The sequence below is a fragment of the Eucalyptus grandis genome, chromosome 1 (genome assembly GCF_016545825.1).
Source record: "Eucalyptus grandis isolate ANBG69807.140 chromosome 1, ASM1654582v1, whole genome shotgun sequence".
In the NCBI taxonomy this organism is placed as follows: Eukaryota; Viridiplantae; Streptophyta; class Magnoliopsida; order Myrtales; family Myrtaceae; genus Eucalyptus; species Eucalyptus grandis.
In genome coordinates, this window is record NC_052612.1 from 49,311,100 (window position 1) to 49,335,986 (window position 24,887).

The 24,887-nt window shown below is 39.6% G+C and overlaps 3 pseudogenes; all 3 read right to left on the minus strand.

Annotated features, from left to right (window-relative positions):
- Positions 1 to 205: 205 nt before the first annotated feature.
- Positions 206 to 6,747, minus strand: LOC120290951 (annotated as a pseudogene).
- A 2,695-nt stretch (positions 6,748 to 9,442) lies between these two features.
- LOC120290837 lies at positions 9,443 to 14,458 on the minus strand (annotated as a pseudogene).
- Positions 14,459 to 22,224: 7,766 nt separating this feature from the next.
- Positions 22,225 to 24,887, minus strand: part of LOC120287430 — a 3,136-nt pseudogene continuing 473 nt past the window's right edge.

The following is a 24,887-nucleotide window of genomic DNA, read 5'->3' on the forward strand; positions in this document are numbered from 1 at the left end:
AATGGCACGTGCGATATATGCAGCTGAAGCCTGAAACTCGCAAGAGGTTATCCAAGCGCACCCTATCGCCCGATATAAACTTCTAACATGGCGAAACAACCCCAAGCTCAGAGTTCTAGAGTTTGTCACCACGCCATTTATCAGATGCCAATAGCCCACAACGGCAGATGACCATCTCCACGATCAAAGTACAATAGTCTATCTCTTTCATCCAAAGAAATAAGATAAGCTAACTTTTGGATGAATATACTGACAAGTAGTTAAGGCTAACAAACTGTAGCCAACCCTAAGACTTTCAAACGTGTTGATGCAGCTCAAACATGTGACGGCCAAAAGCTGCACCATACTATATCATCCGATGGCCGTCCAGATAGAACAAAAGGCAACTCTAATACCTATAGAAAACGAAATACTACCAACATTTGGCTACATCTCAAACAAAACCTCAAGTCACGTAAGAACTATACACGATTTACAAAACTTAAACCTCTCCTGAAAGGTAAGAAGCGGAAATCGCAAAGGAGGCAACTTTTTTGTGGTAATATAAACACATCCTAATAAGATCAAGCTCTCGGAAAGCGTGATCGCCCCTTCTTCTTTAGGAACTCAGGGATTTCCACTGAAGTGCCTTCACCATATGAAGAGGGCCGCCTATTTAGTCCATCTCCTTGTATCTGGCCTGACTGTATTTTCAAAGAAACGATTCGGCTTCAGTACCAAAGCAAACATGCATAACAAACAAGCACACAAATGGAGATACAAGAAGATAAAAGGAGCAAAATCTTCAGGGATTAGATGGTTGGGGAGGAAGGTAGAAACCTGAAGCGACCTTCCTTCGCTTTCTTCTTGGCGTTTGAATCCAGTTGCAATTAAGGTAATGCTGACCTGATGCAAAACAAGACAAATGTCCCATCAGAAAGTATTCTTCTCTTCATTGACATCTGATTGCAAGCAAGAATGACCAATCATACTTTGCTTCTGTGGAATACATTCAGGCAGCAAAAGCATAAGTTACAAGAAAAATGGGGAAGGGACGAACCTGTTTGTGATCTTATTAATGACATACATGCACGGTTTACCAGTTCTAGGGATAATAATACCTTTGGATGTCACTCCAAAGAACAAGATAAGTGCACCGTTAGCCACTATTGTGCCTAAGTGGAATGTTTACCATAAATTTGCTTTCTGTAAGCATATCTTCGTAATAATGCCTCTCTATTAGTGCTCAACAAAATAGTCCCCGAAATGCCCTTACCTGGCCAGACAGTGATGGATCAATCACTGCTCCAAATATCAGATTGGCCGTTGGATCCACTAGGTCATATATGACCTCAGCAGCAGCATTGACCTGTATGATGGCCACATAAGCAACAGGACAAGGGAAAGTCAAGATCAAGATTTAGCAAGCGAGTATTCTACAGCATCAAAAAGATCAAGGGACCAAATTGTTGCTCAATGAGGGCCCAACTTTCCAATTTTTCTTGCAACGAAAGAAAAGAGAGACTTGGGCATTTTGGAAAAAGATATACTAATAGGGCCATTGCAACCAAGTTATCACTGAGCTAGAGACTTGGATGCACCCAACCTTCATCAGTTGGATAGACCCAAGAATCAAAAAGCCCAAACTGCGGCTAATCCTTCATTCATGATGCATACAGCCCAGATAGAACAGTTGACTTCATCTTATAATTTCTTTATGCTGCTACTGACCATGCTTTGCACTGTGCCTTGGAAAATGAAAGTAGAAGCGTCTCGTTATCAAGCATATTGCTCTTGCTAGTAAAGAAATTTAGCAGAAGTCTGTCACTTATAACACCTACTGAAAGGCTTAATTAGCAGCAGAAAAATAAATGAATCATATTGGGGACAGAAAAACATTGCATTTCCAGATAAGCTTTCTCACAAAAATAAAATAAAATAAAATTGAAAGTCAATAATAACAAATTGCCAGATAATGTGACTCATATATTTAAGTGTCCTTGTGGCCTGAAGAGCCAGGGTTGAGGATAGAAAAGCAAGGGGAATGCCTCAAACTAAGATGGTAGGGGAATACCTCAAACAAGGTCAGGTCGCTTCCACCAGTTATGTTCCAAACTATTCCAGTAGCCCTCTCAATACCAATATCAAGTAATGGAGATTGGATGGCATTTAATGCAGCATCTCTTGCCCTTGTCTTCCCTGACAAAAAAAAGAAGATGACACCCAAGAATATTAATGAGTTAATCGAGAAAGCAGAAGTGGCTTTATTAAATGACACCCACGAAAAGAAAATCATTCTTTTTCATTTTCATTTATACACGACAAGTTCCATTATCATATACAATTTTGCTAGAACGGTAAGAGAGTCCATGTGGAGCTCTTGTGCACATGAGGATAGGATGATGAGGCCATCTATCACTTAATTCTAATATGCTTTGCATGCAAATTACACATGAGTCTCTACTTCAAGTTTGTATTGCACAAAACAATATATAGCTAAGATAGTTGGCTGCACCATTTTTTTTTGTTTTTTTCGGGTTTAAGGGAAAGTTTTTAATTTAAATTCAAAGACCCCCCGGTTTCATAACTAAGTGCAGTTCTACTCACAACAAGACACATCCGGTATAATATGGATTTGTTTGGAATCATGCTCGGCATATCTTAAGATCTTCCTATTGATTCTTGGCAATCAGCAAAACTAGCCATCGGTCAGAACCGCATTGCATTAAAAAGTCTGTATTTTCTTTCTTAGCAATTAATTCTTGGATTATATTGTAAAATATGTCATCCATTTTATGGATATATATGGCTTCACAACATGGGCAGATATATTGCTTCAGTAGTGCTTCATGCAGATTACATATTCTATGGTCAAATGAAGCTTATGCTTCATGAAAAAGGGTATCTGTCTTGCATATGAAAGTAATATAGTCAACTTTGAGCTTTTGTGTCATCCTAGTTCTAAGAACTTTACTATCTTCTTGAGAATAATCTCTGAAAGAATAAGTCAAAAACTTTTAGATAGCTAAGTTGAATACTACCTGTTGCAGTCCCTATCCCCATTAATGAAGATCCTGCATTAGCCATTATAGCCCGCACATCAGCAAAATCAACATTGACCAGCCCCGGTATCTGCATGTAAGATGATTCAGCATCATATAGAGTAAAACAACTACGCCAGTCCATAAGAGTGATAATTTCAACGAAAACATTAGTTCATCATCTGAAATGGATGATGCAAAGGTTTGCAAAAAGAACTGTTGATTCGACCAAATCACAGTGGAGGACAAACGAAGTCCTGGTGAATGGAGGCTTAGGATGACCAAAGTCAACACCAACAAAGCAATGCTTAACTTAGCTATAGAATGAAGATGAGCATATACAACCTTGGGGAAAGAGGAATTAAGTTTAGTTTCTAGCCATCCAAGATTAAAAGAAGGAAATTGTGAAAATGTAAATGCTCCGCGTTAGTGGCTATAACAATATCTTTGTGCTGCTTCTTGTGCACCAGGGTCAGAGAAGCAATTTATGATTACCAGCCTTCGCATGATCTTTGTACTGAGCTACAGAGAGATTCGAATCAGAAATATCTGAGAGTGTCCAAGAAAATAAAAAGTAGAAAGGGTCAATTTGCAAGAGCACATTGTTCTATGTATTTACTTGTGGTGAGAGTGAGCAGTGTAACAGCTAAATGTAGTTTTATACAATAAATATGCAATGTGTATAGTAATTGCAAGACAGAGATATGTTCCGCATAATTTGACATAACTTGGCATGTGCGCATGTTGATTGTCTTATACAATTTTCTTCTTCTACCTCTAATAAGTTGTATCAGAGCCCAAAATACTAAACAAAGTATTCTTGCCACAACCTTTAGCATGAAAGGACTTTTCAAACTTCTCAATAACAGGGACCAAAATCAGAAGAGGAATCATTGATCTGACTCCTTAATATGTGTTTAGAAGGAGATCTGAATATAAGGGTTCATATTCAGTATGTCTTTTCAAGAAAAATGAGGCTTGAAGCATCAAGCACATCATGAACATTGACAGCTCTTGGCATATCTCTCTTCTCGTCTTGCTAGTATGCTTCATCTAAGTGACACTGAGTCTTGAAAGAAGGAATTTCGCCCTAATTATTAAAGAGCTTCCAAAAAGCATCTCATCATGCAGTGGCTGTAACTCAACCTATAATCCCAAACTGTCTGTATTTCTTTTGAAACTTCCATTTTTCCAGTGCATTACAAAAAGAAGAGAAACTAAAGAGTCCTCAAAAGAGGTGGTAGTAGTCTATACCGTGATTATGTCAGAGATTCCCGAACGCCTTGCCTAAGAATGTCATCAGCCAGATTAAATGCTTCTGTGACCGGGGTCGATGGCGAAACTGCAGTCAACAACTTGTCGTTGGGAATAACAATCAAAGTGTCCACATTGTCTCTCAGAGATGCTATTCCTTCCTGGGCTTGAACAGTTCGCTTTCGTCCTTCAAAGAAAATGGGGTTGTCACAATACCAACGGTCAATATACCCATTGATTTTGCTACTCCTGCAATTATAGGAGCACCCCCAGTGCCGGTTCCTCCACCCATTCCAGCCTGCACACGATAATTAAGGAACAAGGAAATCAAATAAACATCTACTTTACAATATGGGCCATTGACTAATGATATTTAATTGAAGTGGATATCATTGTTGCAACACTGTTCCTAATCACCATGAAAGGTACAATGGAGGATAAATCAATCCTCGATGAAGATGAATAAGCAAAAGGCACAACAGGACGTCAACTATGCTAAGTAGCAGATTAGTCCATCCATATTATCACTCTCTATGTGCATCGCCATCCAAATCAACCATATCTTTAAAGTAATTATTTAGCACTAAGGTCAAGGTAGTTCCACACAAAATTATGTTTCAAGTGATGATTGATAACCACCATAATATTGGCATATCAAAGACCTGGGTCCTAGATACATCAACGGAGATGGTTCTTCAATGAATGGAGATAACATTTAATAGCTCTATATATAAAGTTCATCACCATTTATGAATCAGGATGCAACATTTAGAGCCACTTTATAAGTCCTCAACAGAAAGAAACAGCAGGGGAGAAAATTTAAATGACAATTTGAAAACACTCAGCATATACTATCTATAGTAGATTGGAACTGAAACTGCAAGCTGAAAGATAGATTACCATGTAAAGTACAACCTACCGTGACAAAGACCATATCTGAGCCATAAAGTGCCTCTTCTATTGCTTCTTTGCTTTCTTTGGCAGCATTCATGCCAATTTCAGGGTTCCCCCTGCTCCAAGACCTCTAGTCAGCTCTTGACCAATCTGCAAACGATTATCAGGAAACACAGGAGACATTCTCATGGCTTGGATATCTGTGTTCACGATCCAAAACTCCACGCCCTTCATAGCACTTTCTATCATGCGATTGACTGCATTTGACCCACCACCTCCAACTCCTATAACCTTGATCTTAGCTTCACTGTGATTACTTTGGTTGGATGTGTCTCTTAAGCTTTCCACCACATTTCCACCCAAACCATCATTCTGTTTGTTTGCTGTGTTATTTCCCTCGCCTTTATTCCCTCTAAGCATGGCAACTTCAGGGTGTGAATTCAGAAAGGGATCTTTACTTTGATATGTGCTAACACTATGAGAGTTGGTCGAACACATAATTTGAGGCAGAACAGACCTCATGTTGGCACCCAGAAAATTATTCTTTGTTCCAATCATCTTCCCGGACTTCACTTCAAACCACCGATTCTCCACCAACACTCTGCCTCCTCTTAAATTCAACACCCCCTTACGGTTTCCACCAACCGACGGTGCGAGATTTGTCGATAAACAGGTCGACATGTCTGAATGGGTAGAAGGATGCCCTGGATATGTTAAGGTGGCCAGGAAGTTTCCTCCCAAATTCAACGGACGGAGAGGCTGGAAGTTGAAATTGGCCAAATACAGATTTTCAGCAGATACCTGTGTAAAGATGGCAGAAAATTAACGACGGAGCAAGAATAATCTCATCAGCGAAGTTATCAGCACACACAATTCACCAGAAATTACAAAAGACAGTCCTCTCCAGAGAATCGAGCATTACAGGAGACAAGCAACTGGCTTTAATTCCAATGACCTTTAACGTCCTCTACTCAAAGTCGAAAAGAACAGGAGATAGCTCGAACCGAACAGCGAATTGCACTAGTTCCCTAAGAACGACCGCCGTTCCTACAATCTAACCCGTGCGCATGCCCCTCCCATCTCCGGAAGCGCTTCTCGTTAACACGAACCAATCTAGTCCGAACTAAGAACCTACATTAAGGAATTAAAAAAAAAAAAAAAAAAAAAAACTAGCCTCCAAATCCGTCCTCCATTGAAGCAACCGGCGACTCAAGAGAGAACGCCACGCGCGCACAAAAGGGAATCGAGAATCGAAGGGCCGTTATCGACGCGCGCTCCTCCGACCGTGCAGCATCGATGAAGGCGAACCGCGACCGGCCGGCGAAACGAAACGAAACGAAACGAAACGCATTGGTGAACCAGGACAAACGACTGCCGGAAGAGAGAGAGAGAGAGAGAGACCTGAGGTAGTTGCGGCGCTCAGGCACCGGGGAGGGCAATGCAATTCGGAATCGGGAGATGGAAATGAGGCCTTGAAAATGGTGGAGGAGGAGGAGGAGGAGAAAGTGGGAGTGGAGAGGCGACAGGGAAGTCACTCCAAAGCCAACGGAGAGGAGACGTTTGCTGCTTTGCGCATCTTTCTTTGCTCATCCCTTCGTCGGTCGGTCTCGGCCATCGCCCGACGCCAGTCGTTAACCCACAGGGTTTTTAGCTGTGGGCCGGGCTTTGTGGGGAACGTTTTGGGTCGGGCTTCGGAGGAATGTTTTGGGCCGTGTTAGAAGGGGAATTTTTTTTTTTTTTGGGGGAGGGGGAAATGACACAAATTGTCTTTGAATTTTAATTCAATGTGCAATATGATCTATCCATTTTTAATTTGCTTAGTATGGTCCTTGAACTGTGACCAAATGTACAATATGGTCCGTAAAATTTCAATTTGTTCAATGTGATGCCGAACTATACGATGATATTCAATGTTATCCCTTAACTTAAATTAATAGAAAAATTATATTGAATATTTTCATATAATTTTGGGATTAAATTAAGCATATATTAAAGGTCTCATTATCATGTCGAACTAATTAAAAATTTAAGAGTCGCTTTGCATGTTAGGCTACAAGTTTATGAATTACATTGAATAAATTAAAAGTTTAAATATCACATTGCGCATTTAACCAAAGTTCAAGCACCATTTATATCACTATCTCACACTTCTTTTGATCAATGTCATAATTGTGATGTGAAATGACAAGAGTGTCAATTCATGATCACGTTTCCATGTCGATGTTAGCATTAACTTAAGGGCATATTGATCAATTCAAAACTAACACGTTTCATTAATCATTTTCGGGAAAGTTCAACCATAACACACGATTGTGTTCATTAAATAGGCAATACAAATATCCCTAGCATAGCATGTCGAATTCGATAAGTCGAATTTGGCCAATCCAATCCGAACGTGAGACTACAATGCAAATAGCATTTTGAGATGAGATTTAGCAATTAAAGTTATTATTTTTTTCACAAAATTGACGTGTTTAATAAGTTAATATAATCACAATTTTAGTACATTGTTAACCATGATGTGATCAATTTCTATTCTTGCACCGTCTCCCCCACACATCCTATTTTGAGGTCTCTTTCGGCCAATGCAAGAGAGGAACTGCACGCATTGAGGTTAGGCTTTATCATTTGTTGAATGGTTGCTATCCTTGAGTTCTTCGTTTCATTACCAATTTGGTTTTCATCAACACAAAAAAGAAATGTTCAAGCGACAAGTCGACAGTTTGGTCGATAGAAACTTGTCAAAGGTGATGAAGTCAGATGAAATCGTGGACAATTTTCAATGATTTGTAGGTGGTGCAAATTTAGGCGATCCACTACCTGTCCCACTAAATGTTTATGCATGTTACACTTATAATATATGCTCCAAATTTATATGAGATTTTGACATCGCCCACTAAATTTGTTGCCACCATTCACTTTTTTCCTCGTGAAAGATGGCCAAGTCGTTCGATTCTTTCTTAAATTATTTGTTTTTTTTATCGGTCATTAAAGATTGTCTTGGATCGGAAAGTCGTGCATGTATATTTTCTTTATGATTGATAATGTCCTTCTCACCACGTTGCAATGAAAATAAATAAGATCATAACGTAAATAGAAGATATGCAAGTTTATTTAGACATGCTTTCACCCACAGTTACTCGAGTAGACATTAAATAGAAGATGTGACAATAATAGATTACCAAAGCGAAGGGACAAACTGAATGTAAATACGAGGAATTGGTCCTCTTCCTTTCGCTTGACTAAATGTGACTAAGGGCCTATTTGTTTTTTTTTTTTTTTGTAAACAAGGGCCTATTTGTTAACTTGCCCAACAGTGAAAATTTCTATTCTTTTATTTCTAGGAGTAATTTGAAATAAAAAATGAGTTTGGTAAAAATTTTGTTTTGAGAAACAAATTTCTATTGTTTTGTTTCGGAAGTAGATTTAGAATAGAATCAAGAAGTTAAAAAAAGTTGATTCTTTGTTAAAAACAATTCTAGAATCAAATATCTATTTTCTCTCTTTTCTTTTCTTTTTCTTGTTCTTCTTCCCTCTTTCTTCTTCTTCAACTGCCGTTGCTGTCCATCACCATCCGCCGTCTGCCGCCCACCATTGCCGATCGCCGGCGACCAATCCAGTGAGCTCATCGGAGGCTCGTCCTGGCCACTAGTGAGGCTCGACCGACGAGGCACAGCCTCGCCAAGGACCAGCAATGCTCCAATGAGGTTGTCAGTCCTCATCTAGCCGTCACGGTCCTCCCAAGGCCGGTAACCAACCACCTTGGAAGAAGAAGAAGAAGGAGAAAGAAAGGAAAAATAAATAAAATTATTTAAAAAAAAAAGAGAGAGAAAGATTTGAAGTAGAAATTTTGATTACAATATCAAAAGCAATTCTATTATGAATCGAAATTTTGAATAGTTACCAAACGGCTTAAAATGCTTAGAAATTGTTTCCGGGACAGAAGCCTTACCAAACACACCCTAAAAAGCCTCCATTCCCTTTCAGCGTCAGACGTGTAGCAATTTGATTTTTGCCGAAACTAAAAATTGTCCAAGTGTTGTAGCTTGACAGCTTGGACGACAGGAAATTGTTAAAGGTAGTAAATACAATTATCCAGTAGTGGAGTCGACGTCTTTCTGTCATTTTTACCAAAAATATGTATTAGAACATGTATATTTTCTCGTGACCCAAGATAGGTCCGGCCAATTCTTATAATGTAGTGGACAAACTTTTCTAACTGTATTTGGAAGTGCTGCAAATAGAGGAAAAGAGGTGGAAGAACCAAGCAAGCAGGAATTGGTATGGAAAACACAACCTTTCCACACTGATACTTATTATGAAAATTGTGTTGTTTGGTGTAGAAATAGAACCTTTACAGGGGAGAGAACTATGTTATTTCTTGTCCGCTCTGGAATATTATACACCTCTGAATCGCAGTAAAACAGTATAAGACGTGTAATGGCATGTAGTCAACAGGGTATGGTGCAGATTATATATGCAGACAGTTGATCAGGCTATGATCGATCAGAAGCCGGGGAAATATAGGAAAGTGAGGACATGTACAGTGGACAGGTTCAGACTATGTAACGGCGAAGATAATCTACTCGAGCCGGATGCTTGAGCTTCATGAGCGCCTTCACTTCATGCTTGCGGACCATCTCCCTGGATATGTTCAAGTTCCCGGCGATCTCTCCTAATGTTCGGTCACCTTTACCATCGAGCCCGTACTCTGTCTGATGACTAGACTTTCCTTGGGCTTCAAGGAGTCGAGCTGCAACAAGAAAATATGCAGTCAAAACCATCTCAAATGAGGACCAACAAGCAGAAAATCTTTCAGCCCCATCTAGCGTGCATTGTCAGAAGTGGCTATAAATAGCTACATCGTTCTTCCTACTATCAACGATTCTATATCATTTAACATTAGTTTGAGTTTTGCTTTTTTTGTTAGTATAGCCAGAGTTGGATTTAACATGTCACAAATCTAATCAAGTGGTCTGGTGGTATACATAATTTCTCCGCAGTCAATCTCTGGTGTTATACCAGAGTACTTTCACATCCGAACAAAATCAGAAATCTTATTATGCCACACACTTCCAGATTAATTGAAGAAAAGAGTAGGCAGTGTTGTGCAAGCTTTCTTTGATTACCACATCATCAAGAGCAAGCCTGAGAAGAGCCGGTTGCCTCCTACTGTCTCCTCCAACTCCATCAACATCAGTAATTCCACTAATGAACTCTTCTTGTGTGACCGAGTGCCTAGAATGAAGAGAGAAAACGGGCCTTGAGGCCCTCATAACTTCGTGTGGTACCTCTCAGGTGAGATACCGACTTTATCAATTATCTCTTCCTCTGTTGGCAATCTCTTTAGTTGAAACATCAACTCAAGTTTTGCCCTTGGATCTCAACTCTGACCTGCAAAATTATCAAACTCATCAAACATTTCAATCATTTCAGATTGGCAAACTTTAGGTGTTCATTCCACTAGTTCCACAAAAGTTTCTTGTCTCTCAAACCGAAAGACAATTGGTCAGAGCCATTACTGAGCCTCCTCTTTGTGAAAGGCAACATGAGACTTCGAATTTGCAATGTAAACGAAAAACAAGCACCATTTACAGTAACAGCAACTTCAATCACTTGATATGCTCCATAAGCAAGGTCTGTCAACATATTTTAGTCTTCCATGGTAACAACAGAGACACTGTCTATGATGCATGAGAGATCTCAAACATTAACTTGCCTGAATCTTCTCTCTAGAGGGTACAGACAGTGAGAATGCATCCATGCTCATGAAATACATAAAACTGTTAGTGGTAAAGGAAAACAGACTTACCGACTCAAGGCCAAATGAGACACGCGTGAAGCTAGAAACGGTCATTGAACGTATAATGGCATGCCTGATCCAGAAGAGGCTATAAGTAGATAGCCGGAATCTCCTTTTTGGTTCAAAACGGTCAATAGCTGTGATAAGTCCTTTTACCCCAGCTTGGCAAAGATCTTGAAACTTCGGACCATTTGCAAAGTCTTGAAAATACTTATTCATAACAAACAGGACAAGCCGAAGATTATGCTGCAATAAATGCTAGAAGTCAATACACTTTACTTAATACATAGGCATATCATTCATACTTAAAACTGCAGAGATCAAAGTACATCTAAAGACAATCCAGCTACTACTTGTGCAGCAAATCATTAAAAAGAACATTGGCACCATCCTTTGACTGGCAAAAGACTACAAAGGGAATAATGAGTAAGAGATAACTATGACAGAATGGGACCACAATAGCAACAGAAGAAAATTATAACATCCTTGGGCAGTTTAAACAAATTGAACTGAATTAACAAGGTTGTTCAATTTTGGAGCTCCTCAGGAGGAAGTCAGACATGAACAGGATTCTAAAAAAAAGTTCCTCGTTCACCAATTTATGCATTGTACCATGCCAAAAGTTAGGTTTTCCCATTTCTTTCTTTTTAAATCACAATGAGCAGATATCCATAAATCAGACAAAACTTATGAATAAGATCCACAGCCAACAAGCCTTGGATACAGGAACCTAAAACTATTATCGAGTATACCCATTGTGGAGGATACTACTTATTTATTCATTTATTCAACAAATTCGATTGATTGATACAAGTTGATTTTCTGTTACGATAAATTGACGAAACAATAGCTAACCCAATAGCTGCTTCGGCGGCTGCAATAGCTATGGTGGAGGATCACTTTTTAGCGACAGAAATAGCTCAACACACATTGAAATGTTAACAGTTAATACCCTCCTGAAGTTCTAATATCCTCACAAGCATCAAAGCATCATCAACTTTCTATAAGAACTGATCACTTGCATCCAAGTTTCAGGGGATACTTAAGATCTAAAGAAGGAGAAGTATGTACCTTTAATAAGTTTGCTTCTGGCAGCATGACCAACCTCCAGCTGTCTTCTTAATTGAGCTACGCTCATTTTTTTGTTGCCTCAGCCATTTCAGCTTCTATTGGCTCCCTATCCAAATCACTTCGTAAATTTTCCTTCACTTGAAGAAGAGCCTGAAATTGAGTCGACGCAGATTAGCATGACAGCACTCCAATTTCAATTCACCAAAGGGACAACCAAATCTAAATCAATCTCACCCATGACATGGACCAGGAAGCTTTTATGTTGTTTTATCATTCAGTTGGACTGCTAAATGATAAAAAGTCTCACCTTCATTGGTTGCATCAACTTGAATAACCAGGCATGTTCCGTAGAAGGAAGAACAGGAGGAATCTTCATCTTCTTCCAGTCCAAGCTGACCAAATCGGTTGAAGCTGAATAGTCCCTAACAAGCTTCTCAATCTTCTCTTCTTCACTCAGAACCTCTTTTCCTCTGAACTGAATAGGTCGCTTGTTCTTCCTTTCTCCTTTTTATTGTGATCCTTCCATCCAGGCTCAAACGTTTTGTATTTTCTTCCGGGTACGGACCACTCTTTTACTAGTTTTACTTTCTTCTCCCTTATCAACATCCTTAGTCTTCTTCGTCCTCCGTCTGCGTCTCCTCACACCATGATCAACATTTGCACCATAACAGGTTTCTGCCGCAGGTGTCAGCTTGTATATATTCTCAAGTTTGGCCGCGGCATCATTATAATCAACTTCCAAGGTAGACGGAGAAATTTCATCTGTACAAACAGCCTTTCTCGATGGTTTTCTTGCATTTTTCTGTTTCTTCTGTTGCTCCTTATTGGTTTCTACGGGATAGTATGTCTGTTCATGATGCGTCAGCAAAGCTGTTTTATTGTTCTTATCTGCTCTGAATGCTATGATCAAGGGTCTTTTTGTTGCAGATCTGCTAGTTGAAAACTTCGCATTAAATCCAAGTGGTGTGCGAGAAGCTGAGCTTGATATAGTCACAACTCCCATTCCAAGTTGTCGGAGAGTATATAATTTGATAAATGGAAGCTTTCTCTCTGCAAAAAACTCTGCTCCAGTCAAACACATAAAATGAGATTTTAATTCCTGAATTGCAGCAAACTTTATGAAGCATCCACACTTGTCCAAAGAGAAAGGCACGCCATGGCAACTATCTAAAGTAAAGGCGCATAAAAACATGTGCAACTAGACATGCGGAAGCATTTTGGCCCCAGAAAAAAGGACATGAAATTTTGTCAATCACTTGCACTCATTTCAGGCAAAAAAAAAAAGTCTTGGCAAGATATGCAGAAAGCGCAAAAGGCAAAACAAACCCGATCCACACTGAATCAAAAATCAGTATTTTATGAGACCACTTTCAGTTGATGTAACCACAAGTCCTTTTGCACATCAAAGAAAGATTAAAAAAAACAGGCCGTTAGTGGGAATCAAACGAGTGTGAGGAGTTCAATTCCAGACAAGGGAAGAAACATGGTGGCGAGAAAAATCAAGTGGACCATGCACGGTGGGTTGTCTGAATGAAAGGTAAGTTAACTTGGACTTCTGGAAGGACAAGGTTGGGCTTGGAGCAAGTTCAACTGGTTATAGTAAATAGGAACTTGATTCCGCTGCCAAACTAGGATCATCGTTTCACTTCCCCGAAGATTTCATTTGAGCAAGAGTTGCTACCTGTCGAATTACATGGGAGAACTCCTACACAACGACTTCACCATAAAAAAAAAATTAAAAATTAAAAAAATTAAAAAAAAAGAAGAAGACAAATTCGCCTACTAAACCAGGCCAGGCCAGGCCAGGCAAATGCATCAATCCATCAGTCCAACCCACATCACTGGAAGAAAAGCAACCCGCAACACTCGCAAATGGCGAGCAGACCGTGCACTCTCTCCCTCGTCGAGAAAACAAACTGACCCGACAGAAAATAAGTTCTCCACTTCCCTCGGAACTGCAGAATGCGACTGGGACACAGCTAGCGAACCGAAGCGACACAACCGATTCATCCGACGGACGCAAGAGTCAACGAAGCAATGCAGAGGAACTACTTCAGATCACGATCACAACACTAACAATAACAACAACAACAACAACAACAACAAAACAACAACCGAAGATACCTTACAGCGCACGTCTGAATTTCGCTTCAAAAGACAGAAACGTCGAGCTATAATCGGAGCAGAGAGACACGGGAGAGATTCTCCGGCGAGGGAGATTCTTGGAGTTTAATACCGCACGAAGCAGGAGTTCTCGAGATCACCATGTCCACAAATTAAATCGCCGCCCATGAACGAATCGACGGCCGGGATTCATGGCGCGAGAAATCGAGGGCGGATGCGACGCACAAGTCAGCGCGGGGAGACACAGAGAGAGAGAGAGAGCCAAGAACCTGCGTGGCGAATTCTGGAGGAGGAGAAAAAGATATATTTTTTTTTTTTTTTCTCTCCTTTTCGGGCGTGGGAGCTGAATTTTATTTCATGGATTAGATTGATAGACGTGGTTGGCCGTGACTGGTGCCTTCGTGTGTTACACGAGTTTGTGGGTCCCAGGCGCTTGCCATGCGCACGTAGCTAACACTGGCCACTTGAAAAAGTGGAATTTCTTTTATACATTTTCGAGACCCTCTTTTATTGTTTTAATTCTGGACGGTGCGGTATTGTCTTTCCCTCGTTAAATTTTTGGGTTCTGATTTTGAGACTCTCGGCTTGAGAAACCTATAAAATCGTAGCCACTAGAATAAATTTTCGAAACTCGACCATTGAAAATTATTTGTCGTGGATCTCTTAACTCTGATTAAAAAGAAGACATTTTAGGTGATGCTCCGTCTTGTTTCGCAAATTTAACAATATTTTTCTATATTTAGCTCAAGTTTAGAAATGAATTGAAGAATATTCTTTTGTCATTTAAAAAGAAAAATCTGCTCTTATTTTCCTAAATAAACATGCATTATTCAACATATGAGTTACTAGGGCATAGGTAATTAAGAGATCAAGCATGAGTGCTGGAGTCCTGAGCCCAGTCTCTGTGGATTTACATTGAGAGTTGAGGAGTAGGGCCAAACGCTTGGGCTTGCAACAATCAAGGCTGGGCCGTGACCATAGAGGCTAGGCTTGGGACCACGGAACCTTGGCCCCAATTCATGAAGATTGTGCCCAGACCCTAGAGAACAAGCCTGAGACTCTAATGCTTGTGCCCAAGTCCTCAATGCTGGGCCCACATCCATCAAGACAAAGGCCCAGGTCCATGGAGGCTAGGCTTGGGTCTCCGATGAGCGTTAAGGGTTCTTGTGCCTAGGTGAAAAGTCTCATGGACCTAATCCCGATGTTAAGGACTTAGGAATAGGCATTAGGATTTTGTGCCCAAATGTAAAATCTCTGGTCAGTAGTAAGGGGTGTGCATGGTCAGGGCGGGCGGTTTCCGAGCCTAGAACCTGGGAACCGCCCACTCAAGGACCAGGTTCAAAATTAAACCGAGATCCACCCGTTTGTTGCATGATCCACCGGGAACCGGACCGCCATCCGTCGGTTCCCAGTGGATCCATGGAACCGGTCTCACCTTGACCACGAGATGAAAATCTTAATTAGTTTCAAATAAAATCCAGAAATGATATTCTTATATAAAAAGCCGACGATCTCGGCTATAACCCCGACAAACAAACCTAGAGAAAAATAAACAAAAGAACTGGGAAAGACCATATTGGAGTTCAAAGACTCACCAGAAGAAAATTTTGTCCGCAAACACTTCGCAACTCTAAATCCATAAGCTACAATAGTGAAACTACTACTATAAGATGACAAGGTGTGGGCGGAAGTAATTCCAGATTGTCAGCCAACGATGAAACCACAGTTCGCACTGACTAGTAAGTTAGATGGACAGTGTTCAAGCAATTAAAATTCTCCACTTTGTATAACCTCATGTCCATATTAGATATGTTGCAGATACTAGCAAAATGTGGGGACATTGGGATGAAACCACACCATTGATGCCAAGTCATTGTCAAGCCTCTCTATTACCAACAAGCTCCAAGGCCTCATCCTGACTAAAACCACTACTTGCAGATCTACTGAAAAAGCATTCTAGTCCAAGACGTACCTAACGACATCGCGAGTCAAATTACTTCCTCAAATGCCTATTATACTCGCATCACTTGCATCATCGTAGCAACTTGCTCACTCAATCACAAGGATGGATGAGGCACGTATTTCAAACCTCCATCTGACTCATCCAATTTGGTTTTGGTGGTATATTCGCTTTCGACAATTGCGTCCAACTACAAACAAGGGAATCAGCAACATCCCTGGCGCGCGACAGCAGAGCACGACCAAATTCACGCTCTCGACGCGACGAGAAACCGAGGAACGAGAAAACAAAAAAGAAAAGAAAAACAAACGGGAGGGCTCGGGAGACTCACGGGTCGTGGCGTATTCCTCGAGAGGATGGTCTTCCAGTTGTGCCTCTCCCTGGCCTCCGACTACCGTGGCAGCGAAGTGGCAGCAACGACAGTGAAGAGATCAAGACCGCGAGCCTCAGCAAAAGCGCCACGAGCCAGAGGGCGAGCTGCTTGCGACGTCCGGCCGGTTTGGCGGCTGCTGGACGGAGAAGACAACCGTTGAGGGCGGTTGGTTGCGGAAGCTCCGGACTGAAAGAACACTTCAACCAGTAAACCCGGAGGAGACACAGCTGCTAAGTGCTAACGCTATCTAGGGTTTGTTTTGTTTTAGTAATTTTTTATATTAAATTAATCAGTCCCGGTCCGGGCGGGCGGGCGGGCCGCCCTTTGTGGAGCAAGGAACCGGGTGATGCCCAGTGTTGGTTCTCAAAGTGGGCAGGGAACCGGACCGGTTCCCTCAAGCACTTGATTCGGGTAGTTCGGTCCAGTTCCAGGCGGTCGGCGGAGTGCCGGTTCTTGCGCCTTACCCCCTAGGTCAGTGTTGATCTCTTGTCGTATTTTTAAAAAATGATTTCTAATTTTGAAAAAGAATATCATTTTTCTAAATTTAAGCATTAGTTTTTCATGGACTTATTTTCTTTAGCGATTTAAATAGCAAAGAATGAAGAATATAGTTTACCTAAAAAATTCCCAGCAAACAAATGGAGTTTAGATTCTTCCTTTGTTTGCTACTATGACAACTAACACAGAACGAACGCATGCTCGGCACATATGTTTACGAGTTTTAAGAAAAAAATTTAAAAAAAAAATTGCTTTTATTTTCTATAAATAACTGTGAAATAAACTTCATCATGGTTATTTGTATGGTTGCTGAATATAATAGGAAAATATCAAAGTTGAGACATCAATTATAGAGCATCAAAATTGAGAGATCTTATTGCATTTCTTAAGTTGACTTGTCGTTGTAATAGCTGAAGATATACACATACCCTCGTAAGTGAAATCTCATCACGAAAAACAGGCATCTTCAATTTTGAAGAAGGATAAAACATTTGAAGTGTTCTTGCAAGTCAGATTAATTTTAAACCACAAAGTAACTTTAACACTTAGATTTTCAAGTAGTCTCTTTTTACTTTGAAAATAAACTTTCACGAGTCTAAAGAAAATTTGTGGGATTTTATCATTTATTATATGGGAGAGGATGTTTATATATATATATATATATATATATATATATATATATATATATATATATATATATATATATATAATCGAAAACACAACTTACATTTAAGATAACGTAAAGTTACAACCTGAAAGGAAAGCATCCAGTTTACAAGATCAAGTAAAGCCAACGGGAAAAAGATAAGCTGTTATGGGCCGAAGCTGGTTTGCTGGACCTTTGCAGCCCAGTCAAGGGCATCGAGCGCCGCCATGGGAACCGGAAAAAAAAAATATAACCTTAAAAAATGATTATGTGAATTCAAATCTTTTTTCCAGACCAAAAAAACAAAAAATGAATTCATAACTGTTCTCTCTCATATTTTCAATTTTTCCTTCCTTTCGACGATTAACCCATCAATAATCCTATGTTTATCTTCCTTTTTCTTTTTAACTTTTTCCTTTGATAAAAGCTTCTGACCAATTTCACTGCAAACATAGGTTAGTGACGGAACTTCCCATTCGAACATGTATTCATGTCAAACGACTTTCGCGCATGAATCATTAACATGGTCCGCCTTTTTTCAGATACAATTTCTTTTTTAAGGAAAGTTTTAGCAAATATGTCGGAAATAACTGTAATTAAATACTTTAGAAAATGTGGTTAAATGGGTGCATGGAAGATTTCCCCAAAGTCGGTTGCTCGTTAAAAAATGACCGATTGATTTTCTTAGAATTAATATACAAGAAATCCCAAACTAATACACCTTTAATAAATTTATCCTAAAGTAGTGCATTTGTAACAAATTTATCCTTTGTTAATTTCGTTAAATTTTACCGTCAAATTATTGAATTGAGCGACTGGCGTGACAGTGAACTAATGTATTAGTTTGGGATTTTTATATCTTGTTATAGTTGCAACATTTTTGTAGTTTTTTGTGTTATTTATCAAATTTAACAAATGGTATATTTGTCACAAATATCAGTTTAGGGTTGTAGTGGTCGAACAAATTAATTTAGGGTAAATTTGCTACAAATGTACCGGTTTAGGGTTTTTGTGATCACTTGAGGTAAATTTATCATAGGTATACTGATTTAGGGTTTTTGGTAAAAAAAATTAGTTTGGAATATATTTGTCACAAACCTTGCAGTTTGGGGTTTTCAAAGTATTAACCATTTTTTTCTTATCTTAGGCAAATGAAATTACAAATTGCCTAGTCAGCATTTTAAGGTACCGGCTAATCAAACTCACAACCACATTAAAGGCTAGTTTGGTCGTCTAAGGGCGTGCATGGAAACGCTCCAAAGAAGGTTTCCGGAACATACATGCGGATTTTGTTCTTTTGTTCCGGAACAAAATAGAAAAAAAAAGAAAGCGACAAATTGTTGTTTTAGCATTTAGAAATAATTTGAAGAAACACATTTTCTCTTTCTTCTCTTTCCTTCTTCTTTTCTTCTTCTTTTTTTCTTCTTTTTCTTTGGCCGATCGCACGGCCCCTCGGCCATGGCGGCGACCGGCCGTCGAGGCGGCCTTCAGCCTCGCCCAACCACGGCGAGCCTCGCCATGGCTAGGTGAGGCTGCCGGCCCCGTCCCGACCCCGATCGCGGAGGCGGTGGCCAAACCGAAAAAATAAAAAATAAAAATAAAAGGAAAAACTGAAAAATAAAATAAAAATGTTTAAAAAAATTAAAAGAAACAAAAAAAAGAATAAATACCAAACGTGTTTCTATTCATTTTTATTCCCCGGAATAAAACGTTACCAAACGCGTTCTTTTGTTTAAAAATTGTTCCGGAAAGAAACACTTTTTTTTTTGTTCGGGAACGGAAAAAATGAACAGAAACATTACCATGCAGCCTAATTTCTAACTAGAATAGGATTGTATATGACAAAATAAGAAATTAGGAAATTTTACTTATGTCCATATCTCTTTTATTTGGTAATTACGATAAAAAAAAATTGGATATATTCGTATCGTATGTATATATTGCTTAGTTAAAACAACATATCAATATAAATGAATCACATATTTTGTAGATGAATATAGTAAAATCTCTTGTAACACTCTAGTCAACTTTATTTTTATTTTATTTTCCTTTCTTTTTAATTTCTTTCTTACCCCTTTCATCATTCTCTAATAAAATTTTATTAATTGAAAATTGTACTAGTATATCTAAAATACTCAAATACCTAAAATACATAATAGATATAAATATATATTTTTATATTGAATTTTTATATTATAAGATAGAGTAACATTTGAATAGATAAATAAAAATAAGATTAAATTAAAAACTTTTTTTTTTTTTTTTTTTGTTATTTTGAATTTTTATATTAAATTCAAATACTAGAGATATACAAGTCGTCACTAGGGGAAGGTAAGGTATGTTTTCATATATCATTTCACAAGAAAAAAAAATCAGATGCTCTCTTGAGACCTTTTTGGTGTCACATACCTTCAATCACGTCACAGGCGCAACTAATGCACTTAATAAAAGCAAGGAATTCATCGAACGAGCTGAAGAAAAGCAAGATAGGGTCGTCACCCTACGCCAAATGACAAGGATCTAACGTTCGGGCGGAGCGACAACGAGAATGTCCAAACCGAAGGGGACACCAACTGCCAACACTGTAATTGAGCAACTCTAATAATGCAGAGAAAGAATAAATAATGCTGTCGTGTAGGTGGACTCGCTACATAAGCATTATCTAGCCTAGGATGTACGTTTTCATTTAACACCTGGCCATCCATAAGTGGCAAGCTAGCTAGCTTTTAGATGAAGATACATCTCCATGCAATCAACGTAGCTAAAAGAACTAATCGCAGCGCAAAGACCAAACTCCTTTTATAAGAATAACTGATAATTTGAAAAGCCAATGGCATTAACCTAGGAAATGGATCTACCAGAAAAATGAGTGACTTGTGGACAGATTAGACCTGAATTTTGCTTTTGTCTTTCATGGAACAATGGCTAGCTCTGGGAGACTTCCATGGATGTACAGATTCATTATGATGTCTACGATCAATCGCATGCTCACCGGTGGAAGGATAATTTGATAGGCGACGTATAAAGGTAAAGTAAGATCTCAAATGGTGCACAAACTTTTATTTTATTTTTTAAACTCATCTTTGATATCATTGATTCGGATAGCATGTTATTTTAGCGGTAGTTGTACAGATATTTAGCAGCAACAAAAGTGGCTTGTGGCAAAAACAATCGTACAATTTATGTATGGCAACATGCTATAACCTTTGGACATCTCTATACCTTCATTTCGAAGAAGGTTTTGTGAACCAGTCTAGCCTTGCTCCTTAATTCGTGGATTCATGCCTATGGCTAAATCATGTATGCCACAGCAGCAGCAGCAGCAGCAAAAGTGTGTATGAGATTCAACACCAAACTAGTGGCATTACACTGCTTCAATACGACCATTACTGATTCTGGTAAAGGAGTGCTCTTTGCCCTCTGCCTTTTCATTCCACTATCTAAGCAAGGTCATTAATATTTCGATGGCTAACAGGACAATTAATAATAAGAACTCAAGCATCTTAGCACATTCATACATACGTACATCCATACAATAACATACATGTACGTATAAATTTGAGGCATGAAGTGTATTCATCCAAAAGAACAAACGGGCAATGCTACACATACCAGGGAATCCTACCACTCATCAAATGATGTGGAAATTTTCAATTGGGTGTTTGAAATTCATCATTTAATCTAAGAATCTCACTCATTTCAATATTCGATTGAAACATGACACATCCCTTAATAAGTAAGCTTTAGTAAGATTGCTTTGTACATCTTAGCATTTCCCACAACAAAAATAGTGGAATCAAGTACTTGTTAGAAGCCTTGCCCGGCATGATACATCGTTTTAAGTCATAATCTACAAAGACGGTGTGAAATGGTGGTTTTTGAAAGAAGAGGATGTAAACTAATATCATGATAAAAGTTGCAGAAGGCTTTGTTATAATTTTCCTTCGAAAAATAGAAATAATTGATGGGACAGCTTTCACTTATCATCTTCACCTTCTGATCATAAGATAGGCGAAGGCAATGGCAAGCTTTATGCTTCCATCGTCATGCACATGCACAATGCATTTCTGCATCTCTACTTATGCCAGTGCCAGTGGCTCCACCCAGAAGAAAATGATCATGACCAAACAACTTCCTAGTATGTCCCGTTGTCAACATCGTTGCTTTTCGTGGTCCCTAAAGAACCTAAACATTTATTCAGATAATTGTCTGATAACTTGTGCCAGTTTTCAAAAAATTCCTCAACAAATCGGCAAGCTATGGCAAATCCACAACCAAGTAAATGAACTAAAAATGAGAGTAATTGGGAAAATCATGTGGAGGTAACCAAGCTGATGGTAGAATCTCATTACGTGATTACTCAAGAAAGGCATTACAAAAGGCATTACACTAATTGCTCAATGAGTACAAGATAAAGACTTACATGCTGGTGAGGGGGTCACAACGAAAAGATACTAAAGTTACGACTGATCTATGATGAGTACTCTAAATGAATGTTAATGAGAAGGGTGGTGAAAGGAGCCTTCACATTCTTCTTTATTATTAGTAAAAAGTTTGAAAAGGAGAGAGAGAGAGAGAGAACTACGATATTAGGGTTTGGGACAAAATCGCTAAAACGTCATCACCACACATTATGAAGGTTTGCTGTATCTGCTGAGCGAGCTCCTCTGCACTAAGTTGGCATTCGACTCCAATCTGTGGAAGAGGGGAAAAACCAAAACCGCAATCGTTAGCTGTGGGAGTAAATATTGTCATTTCTAGCCGAATGGGCAACGCCCAAGAAAAGCCAAATGACAATTCCCTTTCCATAAGGCGCGGGATTGTCCCTAGTTTTCAGTGAGACATCGTGGTTTCCGAGAGTCATTATGAAGAAATAGACTTGGACATCAGTACCTCTTCCTTGGTACGGCCATGTCAGCGGTCATTTAACTCTATTTAAAAAGGAAACGATTTCGAATGTACCGTGTTAGAACCCGAAGAACAATCATGAAACTGTTCACCTTTTTACAATTGTCTGGCTATTGATTTTGCTGTTTATTTTTCAACGGATAGAAGCGAGTCCTGGCATTTCTTTTCTTTTTCTTTTTCACATTTTCCTTGTGGATGATGTCACGCCCTAGTAACAGACCGTGGAGCATCGACAATTTATGGGGTTGAATGAACCGTGCAGTTATTAGGGCTTCAGGGAAAAAACATGCCTGGTAGGGAAACGAATTTATGAGTTCCCCGCCTTCAATAACCTAAGGGAATCTAGCTAGGTTTTACTGTTTGTGTATTCAATGAGCGACAAATCAAGGTATGTCTGTCTTCTCACTCTTTGTCTTCTTTCTCGAAGCCATACATAAGCCAAAACCTTGATCCCTAATTCCATTTATGGACAGTCTTGCTATAACCACGTACTCTGAGTGGTTTTAGAAGCTACTGTCTAGGATTCGCGACGATGACTAATGGCTTTACAATGATTCAAAAGGGTAAATATTCAAGTAGGCATGAGATTCTTGCCACTGATTAGTTGTCCACCGCTTATGTACATGCTAAACCTTGTTTATATTTAAAGTGACATGTACCTAATATCTATTGTACACATCATCGTGAAAAAATCAAGAGTTTTATTGCCGAGCATCTACGGTTCTAGATAGCTTTGTTTTGCGTGCTTTATAGAAGGGTTTCAAGTTCTAAATGTTGATTACGCACTTCACAAACTAACATACTAACCAGCAGCACTCTATAACTAAATCCAAATTTTAAACGAATCACACCCAACTTTTCACTGCTCTAAGTAAAGCCTAGGTTTTTACTCCTCGACAAATCGAACTGTGATGAAATATGATTAGCATCTTTTCTCACAGAAAATAAATACACACCCAAGTGAATTTTACTCAGATGAAAGGAACTCTCAATACACTTTGGTAGAGAGCAAACTTACCTTGATGGTGAAGGAATGAACCATTGTGTTCTCATTGACATAGCCGATGCTGACGTGGAGAATCTCTAAGGATAAGTTCTCCAAGGCCGACATTATCCTCAGTGCCTGTCCAGGAATCCTAGGAGACACCGTTTTCAAAGGACATTGGCACCCGAGAACTTCACCTCCACCTCAGCAATGGCGGATTTCGAAGTTGGCCACAAGCTCATTGCTGTTGGGGAGGATGCTGTTCTCGATGGATGAGGATGTGTGGGCCGAAGTCGGCGACGGAGCGGAGATGAAATTACTGCTCTAGTGCATGTTCTTGGGCTTGTAAGGGCTGGTGGGTTGTGGGGTGGGGCTTATAGGTAAATTCACAAGCGGCCTAGGGCTGAGCGGTGGTTTTGTGGGGGGCTGAGCACCGGCGGTGAAGGCCGCGGGCTCAATACTGAGGACGTGGATGGCCTTGGGCTGCTGATCAGGACTTCGCTGTATGCTTTTTTCTTTGCTTCTTGGCTTCCAGCGATTGAAGCAATTGTTGTAGCTGCTTATGTAGTCCACCACACCTCAATTATGGAGGCTTGGTCTCCCCTGAAAATTAAGTTTGCAAATTTCACTTGACACTTTACAGTCGCTGATGAATTGACCATAAGTGTTCATTTGGGTGATAATTAAAGGAACTTTTTGTTGCCAAGATTACGGGCCAAAGGAGAGAAATTAAACAATGGCATATTAATTTGTTCCTTCAAAGAAGATGATGAAAGTCGGTAAAAATACCTCCTGGATCAATTTTCAAAAAGAAACGGTGGTCCCTGAAAGTGGTTGATAACTAAGTTCTTAACTTCTTCTCTTCTTATTTCCAAAAGACAGAATAAAAACAATTCCCAGATGCAACTCAACGTTTCCTAGAATGAACTTATCTGGAGAAAGATTCCAACAAATTGTACTTGCGACAAACCAAACCGGAGAAAAGCAAAGCAAACAGCAAAGTCTTCATCAGCTTACCCGTTTGACGTAGAAGCAAGGCATTAACGACCGCAAAACAGACAGGTGCTCGTTCATTTGCTTCCGGCGATTACGCTCCACGGTGATGTGGGACATCCGGTTCTGCTGTTGACCGTCTTGCTGGTTCTCGTAGTCTGAACAAGAACCGCCGCCATTCACTGACCTTCTGTCTCTTGCTCTTGGCGAAGAAGCTTCGTCACACTCTTTCGAGCCAAACACAGCAGTCTCGTCCAATGCCGGAAGAGGAGAGGAGGAGGAGGAGGATTAGCCGGCAGGGAACTCAGCGTCAAGCTCTCCAAGATACTGAAGAGATCATCCCCCCCGGCTCCTCCTC